This window comes from Tamandua tetradactyla, chromosome 6 (genome assembly GCF_023851605.1).
Source record: "Tamandua tetradactyla isolate mTamTet1 chromosome 6, mTamTet1.pri, whole genome shotgun sequence".
NCBI classification, from domain to species: Eukaryota; Metazoa; Chordata; class Mammalia; order Pilosa; family Myrmecophagidae; genus Tamandua; species Tamandua tetradactyla.
In genome coordinates, this window is record NC_135332.1 from 119,558,585 (window position 1) to 119,571,244 (window position 12,660).

Below are 12,660 nucleotides of genomic sequence, written 5' to 3' on the forward strand. Positions count from 1 at the left end.
CTTTATAAAGCCTCCAGTAAATTGGATTAAGATCCACCCTCATTCAGTTGGGCCACACCCTAACTAAAAGTAATGTCTTCAAATAGTCCTTATTTACTATAGCTGTACACCCACAGGAATGCCATGTCGTGGTACATAGTTCACAGCTTTTATTCGTCTTCAAACTAGATCTATTTTGCTTGTGATTTTGCTTAATATTTTGTGTAGCATCAAAATGGTATTTTGCCTTTTCAAATAAGATAAATGAGAACTTCTGCAGGGCACCCATGCAATTGAGCAGTTTTTGGCTCTTCTATAACCTATTCTGGAAGCAGAGCTTCCCAGATACTTGTTCAAGTACCTGGTAGAAATTAATAATGAAAAAGTAGTAGAAAGATTTGTATAATCTTTCATAGATTTGAAGAAGTCAAGCCTGTCTTGAAAGATTACGGGTTAAATAATAGGAGTTATTAAAGACACTGCCAGGGCTATAATGAATTTTTTTGTTTTTTACTCTTTTTAACAGGATCCATGTTGCTGATCTTAAAACAGGAGAGAAAAAGTGAACGCAAGAAACTATGACAGAGAAAGTACATTTTTATCTAGCAATTTGAGGCCAGTGTTAACTATAGTTACATTTTTTTTATTATTATATATTTGCTATATGTAGCAAAGAAAAATTAACTGAGATTGAAGGGTCATGATAGCTGCCAATAATTTGACTAGCAAGGCCAAGTTAAATGAGGAGGAAGCAATTAAAACTTTTTTTTAATTATTTCAAAAATGTATGACACTATGACTCTGCTCTGTTTTACTGCTGTCTTTTAAGGAAGACCTATTAAAGATAATTAATTTTACTCTCAGTGTTCTGGAATTAGGATACATACATTTTATGTCATATTTTTAATAAGATGTGGCAGACAACAAACTTTAGGCTCTAGACTTTGCAAATTTCAAATTGGCCCACTAGTCATGGAATAAAATATCGAGCAAATACTCTTCCCTTCCTCTGTGTCTTCCCATTCTTTCCTGAAAGATCAGTCAAAACTAGTCAGAGAAATTCTTGAAGCTTTCACTAAAGGGCTACTGCTAATTCATTTGGCTAATTCATGCCAAATCATCACAATATAGCAAAAGGTTTTATTTTTCCAATGCAAATAATGAAATACACTTCAGCAACGGGTATAAAGCAAATCATTTATTCAACTTGCATTTAAAATTAATCTATTCCATAATGTTTATTTGTACTGACATATTTTAATTAGAATAGTTACATTATCATTGAACATCAAACAAGCTACATTGTATATCATTCACAAACTTGAATAAAAAATGACAGGGAATATTAATATGGTAACCACACAGCAGTACAGATAATTGGCTTTTTCTATCATTGCTTTTTTTTTTTCATGGGCAGGCACCGGGAAACGAACCCAGGCCTCTGGCATGGCAGGCAAGAATTCTGCCACTGAGCAATCGTTGCCCTATCATTGCATTTTATTGCCAGTGGCAACAGTGTGAAGTAATGGGTTTTTGGAGATATGCCCATATATTTAAAGTAGAGAGCGTATATATAGCTCATGATCTTAAAAATAGAACTTTGAAGCTGAGAACTAACAAAAACAGACTATGAAGAAATGACTTAAATATAGAAAAAAAGATGCAAATTCCTATGAACAATTTTCTTCAATTTTTCCTGAATATTTTTGTGAGTGCATCAGTGTGTACATGTCAATTTGCCAAAATAAAAAAAAATATTAATGTCATGAAACTGTTGTCAGCTAGATGTACACCTGAGATAAAGATGGAGAAGAAAAGCATGTTTACCAAATCCAACTTCCATTCTTAAAGTGCAAAATATGCCTCTCTTCTGTTTTACCTTTTCTCACATCATTTAACACCAAAGTTTCTAAAAAAGAACAAATCATAATTGAAAACTACTTTGTTTCTGCAGTATTCTTGCCATCTCAGGGAAAGCCAAAAGTTTCAGACTGTAGATATGTTTTAGACTGTCTTTTTATTTTTTCAAGGAATGTGAAAATATAGGAAAGGTCTTAGAAAAATTGTTATTGGAAAGTGGTGACCACAACTCTTTTCAGTTATTCTGACTGAGCTGACAGTCTGAGCTGACAAAGTTGGAATCAATGAATGATTACATGCTGGTAGTGTGACCTAATGGACACATACAGAAAACGGGGCTCACGATAGTTGTTCCGTGATGCTATACGTGGGGCTATGAGTAAGTTGACTGTCTTTGAGGCTCAATTTCCTAATGTCTCTAAAATGAGGGGAGTACGTTTATATAGTCTCTGAAATGCATCTCTAAAAGTCTACCTTATTTTGTTACTTAAAAATTACTGACTCATTTTTAAGAAAGAGTTAACCACTGTGTTGGTTTGAAGTTATAATGGACCCCAAAAGAGCCATGTCCTTTAATTCTCATTCAATACTGCTAGGTGGGAGCTATTTTAGTGTATGTATGGAGATATGACCCACCCACCCAATTATGAGTGGTAGCTTTTGATTAGATGGTCTCTGTGGAGATGTGTCACCACTCATTCAAGGTGGGGTTGCATACTGGAGCCCTTTAAGAGGGAACCATTTTGGAAAAAGCTTTAGAGCCAACAGACCCAACAGCGCCCATGGAGCCAGAGACCTGTGGAGCAGAAAGAAAACGCCCTTGGGGAAGACTTATGAAATGAGGAGAGAAAGCTAGCAAGCACCACCGTGTGCCTTTCCAGCTGATAGAGAAATCCTGAATATCACTGGCCTTCCTGAACCAAGTTATCTTTCCCTGGATGTCTTAATTTCGATATTTTCACAGGCTTAGAACTGTAAACTTGCAATTTAATAAATTTCCCTTTTTAAAAGTTGTTCCATTTCATGTATATCACATTCTGGCAACTTGCAAACTAACAGAGCCACATACTTGGAAACTTGGTTTTATAGCTTTCATTTATAGCTAGTTTATCTATAATCTCTAAATAACTTTGATTTCATTATCATAATAATTATCATTAATAATTGGCAGTTTCATAATGTTTATTTATTGGAAGGAATATAAGAAACTATAAATAATGTCTTGAGAAAGGAATAAATCAAGAATTTATAAAATGCAATTTCAAGGCAGGCAATAGTAGCTCAGTGGCAGAGTTCTCGCCTGCCATGCCAGAGACTCGGGTTTGATTCCCAGTGCCTGCCCATACAAAAAAGTAAATAAATAAATAAATACAATCTCTACTGTCACTCTATCTTATATTTAGAAAATAATGAAGTCCAAAAGGTTCTTCTGCCTAGAAAGCTATTACATCTTAGCAATACAATCTGTAAAACTATTTTATAGTAGGCATATTGATCTTAAATTAAAAATTAAAAGTAAAATTAAACCCTAGCCCTCTTTAAATTGTTCCTAGCATACCGAGAACATTCCAGAAATTGATCATTCTGAGCCAAGTGATAGTCACGTCCAAATGACATAGAGTCATGTGAGAGGTGAAAATTATAAATTGATATACTTCTGGTTGAGCCATGTTTTCATTGTCATTCTGCGAACAAGCTTTTCTTGTTAATAGAAGACCTTGACAATTCTCAGAAAACCAGATTACTTGAGTAAAAATTCAATAAGTAAGTTAAAAATACCAAATGGTAACCAGGCCTGAGGGAAGCTATAGAATTGAAACACAACTTTTTTTTTTGACAGTTTGTAGTGTAGCTTTGGTGGTCTGTTCCAAAATCTGTCAAAAAGATGATAACTGGCCTTAAGAGTTTAGTTTGATTCTTAAACCAAATAATCAGACAGCCTCTCTGGCACTACTGCCTTCGGCCATTTAGAAAAAAAACAAACAAAAAAGCAGCTGAGTTTTGAAAGAGCAAAAACATTAAAATCATCAAATTGCTGCTGTGTACCAGCAGAAGCATTTGCTAAGTTGACTGCGTGAACAGCTAGTGAGGGCAACCAGATAATGAAGGCATTTTTGCTGATGTCAATAGGACTCGACAGCAAACACATCCCCAAAGAAATGATGTTTAACAATTATGTCATCTAAACTGATGGGGGAATCATCAACCTCCATTTGTTTCAATGGTGATTTTAGTTTCGCTTTCTCAACATCAATAAAACAGTCACCCCCACATTTGTTATATTGGATACTCAAGTGAAAGTGAAGAAAATTGACACAGGAGTCTCACTGCTTTTGAGTTGCACAAAGTTGCTGTTAGAAATCTACAAAGAAAAAGAGAAAACAAAGCACATCGTTAAAACTCTATTTAGAATATTATGTGACTGGACACATTTATAATTCATAGTTATATTAGTTGGAGTTAGGATTCGAAGTTACTTTAAAGATTATCTAATTTTAAACTCTATTATCTGAGTATCTCTATATATCTAATATTGTAAGTCATTAAAACAAGCACCTTAAACCAGGATCTTAAGTTAACGATTCCTTGAGACAAACATGACCTACAAATAACAACAGTAGGTAGTTTTTATTGTATGCCTTCTATTTTTCACACAATGTAGTAATTATGTGCATTTATTCATTTGACTCTTCAAACTCTCTCTAAAGTTACACTATTAATATCTCCATTTCACAGTGAGGAGACTAAGCCTGAGCCAGGCTTCATGATTTTTCCAGTGGAAGTCGGTAAATGGCATTTATAGGTATCTTCGGCTTAAAAATCTGCCTGGGTTTATACAGAGATCATTTAGAATGTGTTTTATTTTATCACCTAACAAATAATCTAAAGAAGTATCTGTAAGTTACTTAAAGAATTGAAAACGGCCATCCTGTTTAAAAACAAAAAACAAAACAAAACTCACTTCTGGTCTTGTCTGAAATGCATATGGATTAAATCAATAATGTAAACAAATTACTAGGAACATTTCTAACGAACTGCTACTGCAAATGTAAAGAAGAGATCTTTATGATAGTCTAACAATTTGAGAACCGGACGGCCCCGAGAAAAAGCAGATATTCCGCAGCTTTGTGAGAAAGGGCATTGGGAATTTATAATTGTCCCCAAAAGGGAGTGGGGTGGTCTGCTGCTGTCAGGTAAGCTGTGTTCTAGGAGCTTATGGGAACAAGGAGGTGTGGAGACTTATTTGAAGCCGATGGTCAGAGCTTAGGCTCCTTTGGATCTATTTCTTGGAAACGGAACCCTCCTTCTGCGCATGCCTGAAGTCTGATTGCATCAGTCTTCCTTGTTTACCTCCTTTGCCCATAACCATTTTGTAGCCCAGGGCTAGAAAGTCAATTTAGAGTTCCTTTTATGGCATTCACCTGCCTCCTCTTGTGTCATCATTCCTCAAATCCATGGTTATTATTCTGAAGGCACGTGACCCCAAAGGGTTAATTTCAAGGGAGGCTATGATAAATCTGACTTGAGGGGATTAAACAGTGGAAATCTAGCCTGGTGGAAAGCAGCTCTGGTTTGGGGCTCTGCATAGGAAAATTGGGGTAATGGACTGCTGAAAGCAAAATATGCTTAAAGAGAGGGCTTTTGCTAAATATAAACTTAACTCTTTTGTTTAGGATTCACATTTCTCATATTTCCCCTCAATCTCTAAAGTGTGTCACTTTATAATGGTCATATGATATAAAGGTGATATGTCCTATAATTCAGAGAACTAAGATTAGTGCTGAACAACATCAGAACTGGGTGAGGAGGCAAATTGTTAAACATTCTCTGGACAGTTGTAAGAGGGTGAAGAAAATTGTATTTTCCAGAACTCTCTTCATGGGAAGTTCTATGAATAGTTGGGAGATGGAATACTGTGGGCGAACTTCAGCTCCCCACCCTCAACTGCCATGCTGAAAACTATCTTAGGAGGAACCTCTGGTCTTTTGCCAGGTGGGAAATACAACTTTGGAGCTTGGAATTTGGAAAAGAATTCCTCAAGACGATATAATTTTGCCATTAGCAATTCTTTCTTTTCTCTTCTCTCCTTCATAGTCAGTATCTTTTCTCTGCTCTATAGGCCTCAGCTTCTTAAAAAAAAAAGAAAGAGTTTAATATTTGTTTGACAATATTTGTTTGATGGGATATCAGATTATGAGCTTTCTTAGGGTACCCGTATGTCTTAGTCCATCTCTGATTTTTGCAGACTTGGAGGGAACTTTGAAATAGTCCGCCCCACTGTTATAGATAAACACCTGTAATAAAATGAAGCAAAGAATGCAACCCCACAGCATCAATAAGAAACCAGCAAGAAAGTATTTAGATCACGTTTCTCCTCCCCTCTGTATGTTTTCACTGTCTTTTAGTGTTGCAAAAATACTCCCTAAATAAACAATAACTTTGACTCTGCAGGCTAAATCTATAAAAAATTTGCCATCTTCTTATAGTAAACTAAATATCAGAAAGAAGATTGGCCGCTTTTTATTCATATATGATTGCTTCCAATTATTCCTGGAAAATGGTGGAAGATATTCACATGGTCTGGGGAATAAATTATATTTATGTGCACTGTACACCATAGAAAAAGACAGTTTAAGTTATATTTGCATGGTGTTAAATAGTTAAAATACAAGTCTTCAAGTAACAAGTGGACTATTTTGTTTAAGTGAATTGTTTTTTAAGGATCATTACAGCCACTATGAAGAATGTTGCTTCATTCAACACAGAAAGGTTTTCCAAGTATTGAAAAAGTGTTTTTTCAAATAATACCAATAGTAGAAATTGTTTATGTCCAGTCAGGTAGCACAGAGGGCAATGAAATCCTGTCACTGAAATAGCAATGTGTTAGCTTGTAAGCCGCCGAAATGCAATATACCTGAACTGGAATGGCTTTTAAGAAGGAGAATTTAATGCATTACAAGTTTACAGTTCTAAGGAAGTGAAGGTATCCAAATTAAAGCACCAACAAGAGGTTACCTTCACTCAAGAAAGGCCAATGGGTCAGGAACACCTCTGTCAGCTGGGAGTAGTCACATGGCTGGCATCTGCTGGTCCCTTGTTACTGGGCTCGGTTGCTTTCAGCCTCTGTTCCTGTGGACTTTCCTCACTTTACTTCTCCAGGGCTGGCTTTCATCTTTTGGCTTCCCTTGGATCTCTACAGGTCTTGCTTGCTTAACATCTCATGGCAATGTCTGCTGGGCTCCAAGCATCTCCAAACATCCGTGTTTCTGTTCTCCATGTGTCCACATCTGTCAGCTCTGCTGTGAAATTTCTGTTGGCTCTGAGGTTTCTGTTGTTTCTATCATTTCTGACGCTCTACAAAATGTTTCCTCTTTTAAAGTATTCCAGTAAACTAATCAAGACCCACCTGGAATGGGTAGAGTCACATCTCCATCTAATCAAAGGTCACACCCACAACTGGGTGTGTCACAGCTCTGGGGATATAATCTTATTAAAAGTTTCGCACTATAGGATTAGAAGAAATGGCTGCTCCCATAAGATTGGATCAGGATTAAAACATGGCTTTTCTGGGGTACATAGTGCTTTCAAATCAGCACAAGCACCTAGAAGAAGGCTTTCCCCAATCCTTTTTGCCTGTGGTGGGCACATCTGCAGAGCTAGAGGAAATTTGGAGCTCCTGGATGTGCATATAAAGGATAGAAACAGAAATGGCTAGAGTTTTGAAAGTATTGTGTAAAGCATATATTTTACTTTTACAAAAATTATCTTTAAACATTTGCAAACTAGAAAACAACTATCTGCAAATTTATTTTACTTGTATTGTTGAAAGTGGGGGTGGGGGTAGCAGTTATAAATAAGTTACTAGATGACCTAAGGCTATGGGGACTAGTTGAGAATTGGAATAGAGATTACCTCCAGAACCACTACTCACTGAAGGTTTTAGCAGCAGGACAAATTCACAGCTCACATATACCTATCCTGTGTGCTGTGGTATGTGTCCAAGCCAATTGTTTTCTGTATTTATGCTCAAGTTGGCCTACATATTGAGAGTTTTGCCTGTTGCAGTTAGCATTTTCCTTAAGGCCCTGGGTTTAAAAACAGAACACATTCACAAATAACAAAATATTCAAATATGTAAGGTGGTCATTTTAAATAATTTTAGAAACATATGACAATACATATAAAAGAAATGAATCAGTTTGCAAGTTGTCTGTGTGATGTTGTAGACATCTTTAAATATATCTAAAATATTAGAAGATGTAGTAATAGTCCTTATTTTAGGATGACGTTCTTAATAATAAATAAATAGATACATTGATTTATTTCAATGTACTTTTCACCTTTAAGGTGAATATGCCTTATTTAAAATTTTGAATATTTAAAAAAATTTCCATTTTTTTAAATAACTAATATAGATATTATTCTATTAAGAGTGATTGAATCAAACAGGTGTTTCAGTCTCCATTCTGATACCCAGGTCAACAGCACCACCTACAGAGTGGTGCGAAAGTGATACCTGTTTCTTTTTAGGCATACATAGTTCTTGATTTAAAACAACAACTGCAACAAATGTTTTGTTGTACTGCAATATGATTTGCCTTTGTATTTCCTATTGCTACTGAAAGGATTGACAGTAATAGCTTGCTAAATTATAAAATCCCTGTTATCCTTTCCCATTCTTTCTTGCTTCATGCTTTCAATTCTCAACAGCAAGTAATTTGTACTTGCCAAGTTGTACTTGCGAATTTGTACTTTCTAAAGATAGAGACAACACCTTATTTAAGTTAGTGTGCTAAAAAAAGATGAGGTGTTATTATGCTGGTTCAAGGGATACTGTACAAATAAAAGTTATTGACTCTAAATAACAAGATGGCTAAAATTGAATGTTTGTTGAAAATATGAACTTCTTAAAATGGAAATTCTGCTAAGACTACCAGTACTTATATACCATCGCTAAGTCATTTATGGTACTCTTTGGAAATTCACCTTATTCTACTCTGCTCCACCCAGATTTCACTAATTGAATCCTCAAGGTTTCTAGAAGAAAAATATACTGTCTCTACAAACCTTCTAGTCTTTTTCTTAACTCCAATTTTTCTCACTATTTTCAGTTGCACGTGTATGCACACATGCACACGTACGCATGACAGCATGAGCTCACAGAGATGCACCCATTCCTTTTATCTATTTATCCACACTCACGCCCCTTTAGGCAATTGCTTCACTTTTCTTTTTATACCCTTCCTATTTCTTTCAATCCTATTCTGCTTCAATCTCATTCTTTTTTAAGTCTACTCTTAACCAGTCCCTTAAACCATTTTTCCTTCTACCTGGTGGATTCTTTAACATACTGTTGTTAAGCTCCCCTGACTCCTCTGAAATTATACAATTGTTGTTCATGCCTTTTTGTCCCGTGGTATTAATTTACAATTCCCGCCGGTTCCCTGTAATACTGCTGCCTTTGTACCTTCAGAACAACCTGGTTCTCAGGGTCAGGAGGTGAGCATTCCTCAGTCCCCGTTTTCTGATGTTTGGCTGCACCACATCTCAAAACACTTCAATTCTGTTGCTGTTTACACCATCTTTTTAACATATACCCTCATAGACACCTGCTCTTAATCCCTAATACCTCCTGCCAAACTCCTCCAATGTCATGAGCTCTTTGCAAAGTAGACCATCTATTCATTTTGGCATTATTATACACAATATTATAATTTATATGATTATACTGTAACTGGTACCTACTAGGAGCTGCATAAATGCTGCTTAAAGGACTTTATTCTGAGACTTTAGAACAAAATTTATCTTTATCCTACTCATTCCCTTTCACTAACCTCTGTGATTTTAATGTCTTTATTGTTGTCTCCAATAATATTTCCTCACATTTTCCCAAATCATTATATTCCAGTGAATTTTCTCACTGCTTCAATCGTCCATCAGCACAGATATAAATAAGATCTTATTATCATTCAGAATGGCTCATCCCCAACATCTTTCACCAGGCAAAATTCCCACACACTCACGTCTGTATAAATTAGTTTTCATTCCTCTTGTAGTTGTAACTGTTCGTTTCGTAGCTCCAGTAAAACATGTTTGTACGCTTACAAACAAAATTGTTGTATTTCCTCTTGGTCAATAATTCTGGCAGTCTCTTGAAATATGTTGGTAAAGTTTAGAAGGTATTCTTTTGGAATTACATTGTTAATACTTATTAACTTTAAAAAATATTCTGTAATAAAACGTATATACAAAGCAAAGAAATAAAAAAGCAATAGTTTCAAAGCACTCTTCAACAAGTAGTTAGAGGACAGATCCCGGAGTTTGTCATGAGCTACCATACCATTATCTCAGATTTTTCCTTCTAGCTGCTCCAGAATATTGGAGGCTAGAAGGAATAAATATATTTTTTTACCATCACAATTGACTTTTTTTTCTTTTTTTGTGAAAAATAACATATATACAAAAAAGCAATAAATTTCAAAGCACAGCACAACAATGTGTTGTAGAACAGATTGCAGAGTTTAGTATGGGTTACAATTCCACAATTTTTGGTTTTTACGTCTACCTACTCTTAAGAGTAGGAGACTAAAAGAAATATCAATATAATGATTCAGCAATCATACTTGCTTGTTAAACCCTACCTTCTCTGTATAACTTCACCATAACCTTTTATCTTTGTCCTACTCCTTTGGGGTGTTTCGGTTATGCCCATTCTAACTTTTTCATGTTGGAAGGATCTGTCAACAATAAGGAGTAGGAAGATGAAACTAGCTGATGTTCTAAGAGTCTGGACCCTCTAGGTTTCAGGACTTATCTGGTCCAGGAACCCATCTGGAGGTTGTAGGTTTCTGGAAAGTTACCCTAGTGCATGGAATCTTTGTAGAATCATATATATGTCCCTAAGTGTTCTTTAGGATGGGCTGGAATGGTTTTGGTTGGAGTTTGGCAAGTTAAGATAGGTAGCAATGTCTAACTGAAGTTTTTTTAAGAGCAGCCTCTAGTGTAGCATCTTGACTCTATTTGAACTCTCTCGGCCATTGATACCTTATTTTTTACACTTCTTTTCCCCCTTTTGGTCAGGATGGCATTGTTGATCCCATGGTGCCAGGGCCAGACTCATCCCTGGGAGTCATCGCATCTCCCACCCTGCCAGGGAGACTTTCAGCTTTATCTCTATTAACTTTTTGTTGTTGTTTTTGCTTAAGCAGGCACCAGGAATTGAACCCGGGTCTCCGGCATGGCAGGCGAGAACTCTGCACCTATTAACTGTTATTATCATAATAGTTAAACTTTCTTTGCAAGTCAGTAAATGTCAATATTTTTATTTGGCCTAATTTTACTAAAGATAGAAATTAACATCTGGGTGTGTCTGTACTATTCTTTTATTTTTAAATTTTTATTCTAGTAATGTATATAGAACCTAAAATTTCCCCTTTCAGACACAATTTTGTGTTACTGTCACCACCATCCATTACCAAATCTTTCCATCGTCCAAGTAGCGATTCTGTTCTGTCCTGTTCTCACAAAGGCAAATAATCACGATACAAGTATGCATTTTTATTATTTATTTATTTATTTGTTTGTTTTGCCAACTTTGTTTGATTTTATTTTCGTTTCCTTAAATCAAGGCTGGTCAAAGAAAATTCCTTGAAATGGGTAGGTTAAACAATGGGCATTTATTCATGCATAGTGTTGAGGCCAGCCAAGTGTCCAAAACAAGGCAGTGCAGTCTTCCAAAACCAGTTGCCAGTGGTCCTCAGTTCCTTTGCCACATGGCAAAGTACGTAGAGGTGTCTGCTGGTCTCTCCCTTCTCTAAGGATTCATTGACTTCAGCTTCTTGCTTCCATGGCTTTCTCTCCCTTTGTCTGAATTTCATCCTCTTATAAAGGATTCCAGTAACAGGATTAAGACCCATACTGATTGTGGTGAGTCACAATTGAACTATCCCCATCAAAAGGTCCTACTTTCAATGGATTCACACCCACAGGAATGGATTAACTTTAAGAATATATTTTTCTGGAGCAGGTATCATTCTAAACCACCACAGACTTTAATGGTGATCTCTGAACCTTTAATCCTACAATATGTTCTCGTCTTACACATCCTTGAAAATGTGTAGGGATATGTAAACTTAAAATTGATCTCTTACTTTAAATACTTTGATGCATTCATCCTTGTATTATTTTATGATCAGAAGTTTTAAAGAGGTACAATAAGATTGGATTTTTTGCATCCCTTAACATTGACCTTAAAGGCTAAAGATACCACTGCATTTCTTAGCAGGTATGTAAGACTGTCATTTTTTAAAATGCCTCTGCTTTATTCCAGGCTACTTACTTACACTATGACTAGTTCTTACAACATTCTCAAACAAAGAAAATTATCTTCTTGGGGATTAGAAAATGGAAGGTCATAAAGTAAAATAAATATCTCAAGTCCAAATGCCAGTGATCTTGTTGCTAGGATAAAATCTGGTGACCATAGAACCTGGGCATTTTTCACTGGATCACATTATAAAACTGCCCCAAAGTTTTTGAGTCGATTTATGTTTTCTGACTTTCTCTTGGGGTGATGTGTTCTATTATTTGTTAATTATTGCATATTTGTTAGTCATGTAAACATTCATTTCATATTTAAAAGTTACTTTCTCATCCTAGAGTTATGAATTTTGGTGACTATTAGTCACACCTAACCTTTTCTCTGCTCAACACTCATTTGCTCTCATTTGCCATTCCTCCATCATTTAAGCATTTCTGTGAGGTCCAGATCTTTGGGCATGAAGTCTTTCAGTTCCCCAGTTTTTGTGTAAAAGAATTTAT